A 13,739-nucleotide genomic window follows, 5' to 3' on the forward strand; every position below is an offset into this window, starting at 1 on the left:
CATTTTGGATAGAGATACCAACCTATCATATAGTACAGAATATAGACAAAATCCCTGTGAATGTTTTATGATGTTATCCTCAGTGAGGAACCACATTTTCATAAAGTCATTTTACACTTTTTGATTTGTTTTGTTTTTTCTAGGATGCCCACTTGGATTTTTTGGCGTAAACTGTGCTCTGACTTGTGACTGTAAGGTGGGGCAGAGCTGTGAAGCAGTGACAGGACAATGTGTATGTCCCCCAGGATACTATGGGTTTCAGTGCCAAAGACGTGAGTAATTGTTTGAATATGTACTGTACGCGTCAATACAACATTTTTTGTGGAGCGGCACTAATCGTACATCATACCTGTCAACATTCCCATTTTCCATGGGAAACTATTTATTTTTCCTTTCTTTTCCGGCCCCCTCTCGTTCAAGACGTGTTTTAACTTTCATCTTCTCTTGAACAATGGTGCAGTACATTGGCAGAAGGCAGATCCGGGTGGATAAACCAAAATGTGTTTTTTGCAGGAAAATGTCCTCTACTTTCAAATACAAATGTTGACAGGTATGTTGTACAATATAACCTACCTAAATATGCCCGAAATGACTAATTCTATGGATGAAACAATTAATAGAGAATTTTGAGGATTTTTCTCTGCCTCAAAGATTTGTTTATTTAATGTTAAAACTAAAAGCAACATATTACATTTAGATAAAAACATAAGCTAACTGCACTAGCTAAAACTGCTAACAACATAGCTTGTAGCATGAGTGCAAGAGACATACTGGTCATATTGATGTTCACTAAGCTCATTGAGTGCATGGGGATAGTGATAGCATTTAGGGCTTGACGATTATGGCAAAAATAATAATCACCATTATTTTTGATTGATCTTGAAATCACGATTTATAACACAGTTTGAAACACTGGTATTTATTGTGCAAACCAAATTCAACTTTAAACATAATTTAACAGAACAACCAAATAAAAATGTGAGACGAATGAACAACAAGTAAAATTGGTAAATGGTACAAAACCCAAAACCAGTGAAGTTGGCACGTTGTGTAAATCGTAAATAAAACTAGAATACAATGATTTGCAAATCCTTTTCAACCTATATTCAATTGAATAGACTGCAAAGACAAGATACTTAACGTTCTAACTGGTAAACTTTGTTATTTTTTGAAAATTTTAGCTCATTTGGAATTTGATGCCTGCAAGATGTTTCAAAAAAGCTGGCACAAGTGGCAAAAAAGACTGAGAAAGTTGAGGAATGCTCATCAACAATTATTTGGAACATCCCACAAGTGAACAGGCCAATTGGGAACAGGTGGGTGCCATGGTTGGGTATAAAAGCAGCTTCCATGAAATGCTCAGTCATTCACAAACAAGGGTGGGGCGAGGGTCACCACTTTGTGAACAAATGCGTGAGCGAATTGTCGAACAGTTTAAGAACAACATTTGTCAACGAGCTATTGCAAGAAATTTAGGGATTTCACCATCTACGGTCCGTAATATCAAAATGTTCTGGAGAAATCACTGCATGTAAGCGGCAAGGCCGAAAACCAACATTGAATGCCTGCGACCTTTGATCCCTCAGGCGGTACTGCATCAAAAAGCGACATCAGGGTGTAAAGGATATCACCACATGGGCTCAGGAACACTTCAGAAAACCACTGTCAGTAACTACAATTTGTCGCTACATCTGTTAGTGCAAGTTAAAACTCTACAATGCAAAGCGAAAGCCATTTATCAACAACACCCAGAAACGCAGCTGGCTTCGCTGTGCCCAAGCTCATTTAAGATGAACTGATGCGAAGTGGAAACATTTTCTGTGGTCTGACGAGTCCACATTTCAAATTGTTTTAGGAAACTGTGGACGTCGTGTCCTACGGACCAAAGAGGAAAAGAACCATCCGGATTGTTATAGGTGCAAAGTTCAAAAGCCAGCATCTGTGATGGTATGGGAGTGTATTAGTTCCCAAGGCATGGGTAACTTACACATCTGTGAAGGCACCATTAATGCTGAAAGTTGCATACAGGTTTTGGAGCAACATATGTTGCCATCCAAGCAACGTCTTTTTCATGGACACCCCTGCTTATTTCAGCAAGACAATGCCAAGCCACATTCTGCATGTGTTGCAACAGCTTGGCTTCGTAGTAAAAAAGTGTGGGTACTATACTGGCCTGCCTGTAGTCCAGACCTGTCTCTCATTGAAAATGTGTGGCGCATTATGAAGCGTAAAATACGACAACGGACACCCCGGACTGTTGAACAACTTAAGCTGTACATCAAGCAAGAATGGGAAAGAATTCCACCAGAAAAGCTTCAAAAATTGGTCTCCTCAGTTCCCAAACGTTTACTGAGTGTTGTGTTAAAAGGAAAGGCCATGTAACACAGTGGTAAAAATGCCCATGTGCCAACTTTTTTGCAATGTGTTGCTGCCATTAAATTCTAAATGAATGATTATTTGCCAAAAAAATTGTGTTTTTCAGTTCGAACATTAAATATCTTGTCTTTGCAGTGCATTCAATTGAATATAAGTTGAAAAGGATTTGCAAATTATTGTATTCTGTTTTTATTTACGATTTACGCAACGTGCCAATTTCACCAGTATTTTAAGTCAACGCATGATAATTGTGGCAATGTATCAATAAGGTACTTTTATGAAACCTTTATTTTGTTAACGCAGTCAGATTTTGCGCACGGCGTAAGTGTGCTGCTGTTCTCAGCATGATGAGTAAAGCCTACGGTATACTCTCACGTCGTGTAGGCGACGCTGTCGTCCCCCCTACCCCTGCGTAGCCTTTCGCGTAGGCTACGTGCACCTCCCAAAAATCCTCGGTTTGTGTCGCCGAGGGGGCGCAGAACGCAGAGCTGTGATTGGTCAGTTTTTGCCAAGGAGGGTCCCTGAACACAGGCGAGCAGACTTTGTGCTTGAAAAGCACAAACTATTGTATGAAATAAAACAACAGTGATTAAACATTTGCATGAAAACTGATAATGTGTACTTACTACCTCGGTACACTGTGACAACAATTACTTTTCAGCGTATTGTGTTATTGTTGTGTCCAGAAGAAGTCACAAACTGAAAGTACGACACTTAACTTTTATTACAAATCTCGTGCTAACAGGTTCAATTCCGACACATATTCTTTCTCATGCACACACATATTTTTCTCTCACACAACACTTCTCATTCTACGTCAATAATCTTCCAGGCAAGGTATATTTACCAACATTTGTGAACTCTGAACAAGACCATACACATTAACACCAGCATGCCCATCCATCCATCCATCCATTTTCTACCGCTTATTCCCTTCGGGGTCGCGGGGGGCGCTGGAGCCTATCTCAGCTACAATCGGGCGGAAGGCGGGGTACACCCTGGACAAGTCGCCACCTCAAGGCAGCACCAGCATGCCGTTAACATAAATAGTTATTTAAAAGTTTTGTTTATTTACAATTACATTTTGAATCTCTCTTGTCCCATGTCCCGAACTGTCGAGTATTGTTGCAAATAATACCGTCCTCCGCCGTGACCCGTTCAGAAGTTGCACAGTCCACTCTTCACAAAGGTATTTTCCTCTGGTTTATACGTAAACAGTCCATTAAAAGTAACCTGATTATTGTGAATGATTAGTTCCAGTGTAGACAAAGTTGTCGATGTTGCGGTTCAGTGGCTGTATACAAACTCTTCACAGGAAGGACATACACAGTATCTAGCCTGCAGTTGCTCCTTCTGGAGACACTGCCCCTTAGTATTTTGGAAGAGAATTACAAGTTTGGCTCCACCCCCCACGGAAGAACTATAAATCAAACTAACGCCGTCGGGGGGGACAAGCTATGCGATGCGAGAGTATATTGCAGGCTTAAGGTGACGACTTGAGGCTGTTAAAAGTCAAAGGACAAAAGGCTCCCAAGTTACGACTGCTGTGCTGTACATTGATCTTACATGGACGATGTCGTTCACAATGACACAAACAGATAAGATGTGTTGTGGGCGTATGGATTGTTTTTGCTATCTTTTGCTTTGTAGCTGAGTCGCTGTTTCAAGTGGCCGTCTCCACATTGTTTGGTTCAGGATGGTTCCGGTTGAGTGTTTCGAGGGATGAATTAGTGGTCCTGGACACATTATGTTCTCAAATAAATGTTCGTTCTCCTCATAATGACAGCATTTTACTAACATTTATGTCAATTTCCGTGATATATATATATTTTTTTTGTTGAGTTTAGTGATTATTTATTAGGCATACTAGCGCTGCGTCAAATAAAAAGATCCCTAACTTCTAGTTACTAGAGACAAAATGTTCACAGCACAGTCTGGAGTGTTCTGTAGGAGTCTAGTGATCCCTCCGTATCATGCTCTGTATGGCAGAAATCCGCTTGTTACAGCGGCATACTTGCCAACCCTCCCGTTTTTAGCGGGAGAATCCCGATATTCAGCGCCTCTCCCAACAACCTCCCGGCAGAGATTTTCTCCCGACAAACTGGAGGCCACGCCCCCTCCAGCTCAATGCGGACCTGTGACTGAGTGGGGACAGCCTGTTCTCACGTCCGCTTTCCCACAAAATAAACAGCTTGCCTGCCCAAAGACGTCATAACATCTAGGGCTTTTATAGAGTGCACAACTGCGCACACAACAAGGAGACGAAGCAGAAGAACGAGGAAATTACAGACATGGCGGCCGAAATGATATACTCATCATGAACGGAGAAGTTAAACAGGACAATACTGCCATCTAATGGATAGCCACTGGAACACTGAAATTCAAGTATTTTTTTTTTTTTTCTATGTAAATAAAATAAAATTAAAAAAAAAAAAATATATATATATATATATATAACTAGAATTCACTGAAAGTCAAGTATTTCATACATATATATATATATATATATATATATATATATATATATATATATATATATATATATATATATATATATATATATATATATATATATATATATATATGAAATATATATGAACTACTCGAGTTGGTGAATTCTAGCTGTAAATAACCACGCCCCCCGCCCCCAAACACCCCACCCCCACCCCCGACCAAGCCCCCCACCCCCACCTCCCGATATTGGAGGTCTCAAGGTTGGCAAGTATGTACAGCGGTCAACGTTATGCACCAAGTAGAAGGAAAAAACACGATTCGATCGGTTTCTTCTTCGGTAGTAGCTTCAAGTCTTTCCGGTGCACTGCTGTCGATATAGCGCCTCTATAGTGGTGCAACGCTGCAACTGCAGTTAAAATACGTAGCTCCCGCAGAGGGATATCAATCGCTTCATCAACATAGCCGGAGATTTATGCTGTGTTGAGCGATATCAAATACGTTTTCTGTGGATCACTTAATTATGGTGTAATACTGCTCACTAATAAACAAAGGACAAAAAAACATAACCTCTTTAGTGTACGTAACAAATAACATGTGGCAGTAATTCCTGACAAGGCTGAACTGTCTTCGGATGAAACAAGGTGGACAGGACACATACTATACTCTCAAACATGTGTGCATTATGGTGTAGACTTCCCAGGTGTAATGCTACAGTACAAAGACAGATGTGAGCAAACATGAAAAGAACTTCTAAAAACGTCAAATGAGGGTTGTTATATTGAGCAGACAGACAAGTCAAGAGGACTAGACTGGATTCCCCACCGCTTAATGCATTCCTCTTGCATCCTCGTGCCCTCCTGCCAGCTTGCAAGGCACTCAGCTGCAGTGTGAGCACTTAAATGGCCACTTCAGTCCCAGCAGGAGGGACAAAACAGCACAAATACACCCTGAGCTCTACCTGTGTGTGTGCTTGACCAAGGACTTGTGTAATTGTCATTTCTGTATAAAATGTCATCTGTTGTGGTTTAACACATTTGTTTGTACAGCGAAATCTCTCAACATAAATAATTGTGGGGTGCTGTTTGGCCTCTGGATTGTTACAATTTTGAGTTAAACTGTCTGAAGTCTGAAAGTCTCTCGTAAATCTTCGAACCGCTTTCTGACCTCTTCAGGATGCGGGCGATCTTATTCACGTGCCTCCACTTTGACTGTGTTCTGTCCCCGCCAGCCACGTTGTAATTTTTAGAACTTTCATATGGAGTCTACTACAGTGTTAATTTTGGCAGGAGTTTTTAATTAAGTTTCAGTCATCCTCTTTTGATGCAAATGTATTTTTGTTTTTAGTCATATTTTGTCATAATTTAGTCATCTAAATTACAGTACATTTTGTCGACTGAATATCAAACATAACGGACAACAGATCATTGAAGTTGTCTTGGAAGCACTTTTTATTATATATTTAATATTGCAGAGCATCTGAAAACCTAAATTCACAACAAGACCTGCACTTCACAAATATGTCATACTAACCTTATTGAGTGTTATTATGTTAGCTAAAATTAAGCATGTTTTTCAAATGTTGAATAATGACTAAAATGGTCACATAAAAAAACCCAACTAGTTTTATTCTATATTGCGTACAACTACACTGAGTGTAAACAACTGGCGTCTTGGCCGTTTAAATAGAGAAACCAGTGTTATATATCTAGAATGTATATATATATATATATATATATATATATATATATATATATATATATATATATATATATATATATATATATATATATATATATATATATATATATATATATATATATATATCACAAACCTGTCCTCCTTTGGGTGTTGTCAAGTTGTGCACATAATAGCTGAACAGTTTTCAGAGGACATCGATTATAGTGCACTGCACAAGTATCTTGCTTATTAGATTGGCCGGGAAGCTCGCCCATGCTGTACTGCAAAAGTGTTTGAGAGAAGCAGTCTTGCTCCTTCTGTACTTTATTTAACAGTAACAGTAATTTAGTACGGTATGAGTCATTTGGAAATATTAGTTTAGGCCTATTTACTGTTGCACCGATGTCCTGACGATATGCCTGCAGATGGCACTTCAAGTTGGTTGTATTCTTACAAGAGAAATTCGAGCCACAGGCTTTATGTGGTTTGTTGTCCACCGTTGCCAAGGTGAAATGTGTTCATGTCTTCTCTTTCTTCCAGGTGTAGAAGACATATTGTAATGATGTGTGTAACAATACAGTAGGGAAAGAACAATATGAGAATTTCATATTGCGGTTATTGTGATTAAAATGATGTTATTATTATCGCGGTATTGTGGAATGTGCTCAAAACGTTTTTTAAACATAACCGAAATAAATAGACACACTGTTAGAAAACCCACTATTTTGCATGTCTTGTGTTTCTTATGCTTCACTGAAGTGCTTTATCTGTTTTAATAGCTAAACTTTTAATTGTTGTACTTTAAATATTGGTTTGTTCTATAGCACTTTAAGGCTTATTTAAATGTGCGTAACAAATAAAATATATCCTACTTATGTATCACTTCTGCCGGGCTTTGTGTCCTACTTAGTTCAGCTGGACTTGACCGCACCATAAAACACCTCTTCTTTTTTCCTCTGAGGATCGATCATCATAATTCTGTGCTAAGAGAGAACAGCTTGTAGGTTTTAATGTGCACAATTAAATATCTTAGTTGCTCAGAAAGTAATGTTTATGTAAGTTTAGATTTGTGTTGTTTTCAACGGGGAAAGACATATGTCTCTTGTTTTCATGTTAGCATTTAAGCTAGCAAGTTGGCACCAGTAAGTCCCGGGTGAGTTTATCAATCTCGGTTTCTAGATCATTTTAGTTTAAAAGGTTAATACTAACCGTCCGGAATTTTTCTGCGGTCATCATTATTACAATTTATCGTTACACCCCTACAGACTTGTTTCCCAGTGAAAAATCCAAACACTGTGTATTACAAAGACAGTAGTTTTGATTGGATCCCCGCCGTGATTTATCCCTGCCCCTCTCCTGCATGCTACTGTGATTGGATAGATTCCTAACGTGTCCCACACACCTAAAGACAAAATTATATATGATTAGATTTCATCTCTGTCAAGATTTCCGTCTCATTTTTATTCTTCCATTAAATTGTCAATTAATTTTTTCATTGTTTTTGTCAACGTGCATTTGTTGTGATTTGTTATTGTCCTATTTTAGTCAGGGGAAAATAGCTTGTTGACGATAACTAAGAAACATTTTTAGCCATCAAATTTTAACACTGGTCTACTGACAGATCTACGTTCGAACTATACGCTACTTTGTATCCATGTACAAGCCAGTCTGTCCCACAACAAGAGGATAGAAAAAAAAGAAGGAGCCTATTGACTACAGTCTTGGACTACAATGACAGATTTGTGCAAAGCTCTTCGGGTAAATCTTGACCATATATATGGACAATTAGCTGACGTCACCAATGGCTAGAATGTCACAAATTGGTCAAATTCCAAATGACTCATTTGGAGTAAATACGAAGGAAGGCAAGATTATTTTATAAATATCTTTACCATTCGCCCATGATTTGAGTTCAAATTTTTGAGACTTATCCAGATCTTAAATACACAAAAACATGAACCAAGAGGTAACAAGTTAAAAGAGGGCTGAGAAGAGTGAGTAAAGCTGTCGAACAGGGCGCCCACGTAAGTGAAGAGAAAAACACTCAACACTGACCTGTGAAGGCTCAGCTTGGGACTTAGAAGAAATTGGCACGGCAACTGGGACCTTATGTAGCTTGAGCCCATCTTGTGATGATGCCACAAGCCGGTTATAGTAAGAATCCCACAATGCAGAAAAGGCCAGCATCATGCAGACAGAAGGTTGAATAATTACGAACCAGGCAGAAGAAACATAAAACAAGTCTAGCAGGAATCTTGAAGGGAACAGAACACTAAATAATGAACTAGCACTGGAGGACGGAACAAGGTGGAAGTAAATGGAACTATTTAACAATGAGGAACAGGTGCGCTGGCAGGACAAGGAACAGAATGTAAAGGTGCTGCAAAACACATAGACTAAACAGGAAATACTGACAAAACAAGAACAGGAAGTGATACTGAACACAGGGAAATAACGAACAAAGTCCAAACAGTTATGTGGGATCATGCCATATATAATGTAATGCCTTCCCAAGTCTGCCCATATCAAGCACAACATACTTAGGACTGGTAATAGCCGTGATAGGGGAGTTGAGGGAGCGAACGGAGGGCGTCATGACGTACCAAATCAAAATTAGCTCAGTTGGCACAAATGACCAAGCACATGCACAGATAGACCCTAAGTGGTGCCCAAGCCAATGCCCTTTTGCCCTGTGTGGAAAAAAAAGCCCTTTCTACTGGAGCCCCTTTTTATTTTATTCATTCAAGAATCAACCAAAATTCTCTATCATTAATTCCCCCCAAATATGTTTTTTGATATCTTTTGATATATATTTACGTTCGTGTGAAAATTCGGCACTCACAAACCCAACCAAATGGGTGCCATTTTTTCCTGGCTTGAATACAATCTGTACAGCAAATATGGGCATTTACATCAACAATTTGATTTGCCTGAGTAGCTTCACAGGACAAAAAAGAAAAAAGAAAAAAGAATACCTGCCCCCAAAATGTACATTGATAGGTCAAAGGGAAAACAAAAGTGTTTTATAACTCTTACCTCAGCAAAGTCAATATAAAACTGCTATGCCGCCTTGGCATTAATAGAAAAAGTCAAAGAAACGCAATAAATGGGCAAAAGCTATAAACAAAACAAATGCTCCTTAGACATTACATCTTTAGGGAAAAGGTTTGGCTACAATATAAACCTAAATAGTATGGTCGTTTTAGAAATATGGGTCGTAAATCTGTCATGACAGTGTTTGAAGCAGCTAAATTGGCAATTATCTCTGTCGGCTTTTTTGTACGGACGTTGCCGCAATGCTGCTTAAGCACACGAAAACTAAAGTCGGGCACGACTCTTGTTGTCCTAGATCAGGGGTCACCAACGCGGTGCCCGCGGGCACCAGGTAGCCCGTAAGGACCAGATGAGTAGCCCGCCGGCCTGTTCTAAAAATAGCTCAAATAGCAGCACTTACCAGTGAGCTGCCTCTATTTTTTGAATTGTATTTATTTACTAGCAAGCTGGTCTCGCTTAGCCCGACATTTTTAATTCTAAGAGAGACAAAACTCAAATAGAATTTGAAAATCCAAGAAAATATTATACAGACTTGGTCTTCACTTGTTTAAATAAATTCATTAATTTTTTTTACTTTGCTTCTTATAACTTTCAGAAAGACAATTTTAGAGAAAAAATACAACCTTAAAAATTATTTTAGGATTTTTAAACACATATACCTTTTTACCTTTTAAATTCCTTCCTCTTCTTTCCTGACAATTTAAATCAATGTTCAAGTAAATTTTTTTTTTTTATTGTAAAGAATAATAAATACATTTTAATTTAATTCTTCATTTTAGCTTCTGTTTTTTCAACAAAGAATATTTGTGAAATATTTCTTCAAACTTATTATGATTAAAATTCAAAAAAATTATTCTGGCAAATCTAGAAAATCTGTAGAATCAAATTTGAATCTTATTTCAAAGTATTTTGAATTTCTTTTAAAATTTTTGCTCTGTAAAATCTAGAAGAAATAATGATTTGTCTTTGTTGGAAATATAGCTTGGTCCAATTTGTTATATATTCTAACAAAGTGTAGATTGGATTTTAACCTATTTAAAACATGTCATCAAAATTCTAAAATTAATCTTAATCAGGAAAAATTACTAATGATGTTCCATAAATTCTTTTTTTAATTTTTTCAAAAAGATTCGAATTAGCTAGTTTTTCTCTCCTTTTTTTCGGTTGAATTTTGAATTTTAAAGAGTCGAAATTGAAGATAAACTATGTTTCAAAATTTAATTGTCATTTTTTTTGTGTTTTCTCCTCTTTTTAACCTTTCAATTAAGTGTAAATATCATTAATTATTAATAATAACATAGAGTTAAAGGTAAATTGAGCAAATTGGCTATTTCTGGCAATTTATTTAAGTGTGTATCAAACTGGTAGCCCTTCGCATTAATCACTACCCAAGAAGTAGCTCTTGGTTTCAAAAAGGTTGGTGACCCCTGTCCTAGATCCTTGGTGCACATGCAACCTTTGTTTTCACTGAAGTATAATTGTATCCATGAGGCAATTCAGTCTTTCAAAGTACGACAAACAAAACCTGCGGAGCACGATGACCACGTTGATGATCAGCTATCAAATCAGCTATCATATGGCCTCCCAATAGTTGTTGTGGCCTGAAATATCAGAGTGTTTACGCCAGGGGCCGTCCCTGAGTTTAGGGCACATGCATACCCGAAAACTATGCCAATGTCAACCAGAGCTGTGAAAACATCTTCACACACCAAAATACAGTTCACTCACCACACCCCCAAACCACAACACCACCTGAGCTTAGTATTCTTAGAATGTGTGCTTAGTCAGTAGATCTGGGGCCGTACTTATCAAGCTTCTTAGAGTGCCATTTTACACTTAAGTCCTGAGAATTTGCGAAATTTAGTCCTACTCTCAAACTTAAGAATAAAAGCTTTTTATCAACGTTCTTAAGTCTAAGAATCACTCCTACACTCCATGATATTTAAGAGACCTTCAGAGGTGTCTTAAGTGGTTAGGAGTTGCCAGCAGGGGATGGCACTGAGGCGAGAGAGACGTGCGCGAACGTTCAGGGAACGGAACAATGTTTTTTTTTTTTTTGATGACGAGCAGCTGATCAAACGGTATCGTTTAGACAGAGCGGATATTATTTTTGTCACAGATTTAATACTTTTCGATTCCTTGTTGATTTCTGCATGTGTCTGCAGTGGGCTAGTATATATAGAGCCACCCACACCAGTTTCAAATTAGTTGCCTAATTAATGAATTGGAAAGAAAATGTTATGACAGTAGCGTATGTGTGTGGCCGTGAGGTGAGTGACGTCAGTGAGTGTGTGGGCGATAGAAGAGAGGGAGCGGTAGCGTGAGTGCCGGCGGGGACTAGTTTGTTTTGTATTATTTTGTAGTTTATTGTCAAAATATACACTCCCATTGTCCACTTAAATATTTCCAAGATATTTCTTTATTCTTAGACAACGGATTCCCTTCCGTGATTGGTCATTTCTATGGACACAGAAATGACGTCACCTAAAATTCCGTTAACGGCACATAGTAATGTCGTAATTCAGCTCTGAGTGTGACACTTAAGATTCAGTCCTACACTTCGCTGAAAGTGTGAGTAAGACGCTTGATAACTAACTTTTAAGTGCAGCTTTCAGCGAATAATTTATTTACTCTTAAGTCAACTCTTAGCAGACTTCTTAGGAGTAATTCTAAGAAGCTTGATAAGTACGGCCCCTGATCTCTTTTTTTTTTGCTTCTTAGGGTGCGAAGCTGGAAAGTTTGGATATGAGTGTGAAAGGTCATGTGACTGTGCAGGTGACGCCCCATGTGACCCATCAACTGGACATTGCCTCTGTTCCCCAGGAAGGACTGGACAGAGATGTGAAAAAAGTATATAATTTTTACCAATAACACAGTAGACATTGACAATACCGCTTTTCTTTTCACATTTGTTTGACATGAAGAACCACATTTCATGCATCGTTTTGTGTCCTCTATGTGTCTCTTTCATCTATTTCTCAAGATTGTGGTGGCGACCGATTCGGCCCAGACTGCTCTTTGCCTTGCCAGTGTTCTAACAGGGCCCCATGTGATGGGATGACTGGGCGCTGTCAATGCCCACTCACCTGGCTGGGTCCCACTTGTGCTGAAGGTAATACTCGCACATTTATACTCACACATCCACACACACACAACTTGCCCCGCTCTGTCCACTTCAATATCTGCTTGCGTCTCCTGACAGTTATTTTAATGTGCACCCAGCATGCAGTCAGACTCGAGGCTGTCTTCATTTTACATCTACAAAGACAAACTCACTAGAGACTATGTAGCAGTTACTTTTCCTTCAAAAACACCAGAACATTTGCTTTTGATTTTCAAATTGTGCTGATTTCCCCGTTCCCTTTCAGCACGGCTTCACCAAACACCAGGACAGCTGAACTTTTCTGCGTCCCAGAGAAAGAGAAGAGCAGGCAGTAAAACCGCATAAACCCCACGTTAAAACACGCGACTTGGCTCTTGGAAACTTTACAAATATCGTCTTGTTGAAGGTGATCTAGTATTTCTATGCATTGTGGAACTCTTCTGTCAGAAAGCGGTGCTTCATCACTTAGCCTGGAGCTTAAATATTCAAACAATGACTTTGACATGCGAGCCGGACTCAAAGAACCATGAAGTGTACTGTAAAGGATACTGTATGTTTATTGAGATAAGCCATAATATTGATAACATGACTGCATTCAATTTTTTTCGTCCAATCAAATGTGATAGGTTCCAGCTCAACACCGCAATTAATTATTTATTTCTGTATTAGTATCCTACCAAATTGACATTTTGTCTATAATTGAAGGGAAGAACACATTTTACTATAATTGCCACTTTGTATTACTGTAAAAGGTGTTTCTCATATTTTGTTTACCTACTGTAATTTACCTTAAGTAGTACCTCAAATACGAGCCTAACTGGTTCTGTGCCGGAGCTCTTAACTCAAAACCAAGTCAACGTCTCCCATTGAAATTAATTAAAATATATTTAATCTGTGCTTGTCCCCTCCCAAAACAGCACCATTTTAACATGTAACATGTATTTTAAAAAGAAAAAAACAACTTATATAAATATTACACAAAAATACTACTAAAGAATGTACTACACACAACTACAGTAGTTTAATGAAGTAATGTAATTGTAATATACAGCATTTACCTTGGAGAGTGAACTTC

At 38.4% G+C, this 13,739-nt stretch overlaps 1 pseudogene; it reads left to right on the forward strand.

Moving 5' to 3' along the window:
* Positions 1-13,079, forward strand: part of LOC133663043 (multiple epidermal growth factor-like domains protein 6) — a 142,350-nt pseudogene extending 129,271 nt beyond the window's left edge.
* Positions 13,080-13,739: the final 660 nt, after the last annotated feature.

Source organism: Entelurus aequoreus, linkage group LG13, assembly GCF_033978785.1.
Source record: "Entelurus aequoreus isolate RoL-2023_Sb linkage group LG13, RoL_Eaeq_v1.1, whole genome shotgun sequence".
Lineage (NCBI taxonomy): Eukaryota > Metazoa > Chordata > Actinopteri > Syngnathiformes > Syngnathidae > Entelurus > Entelurus aequoreus.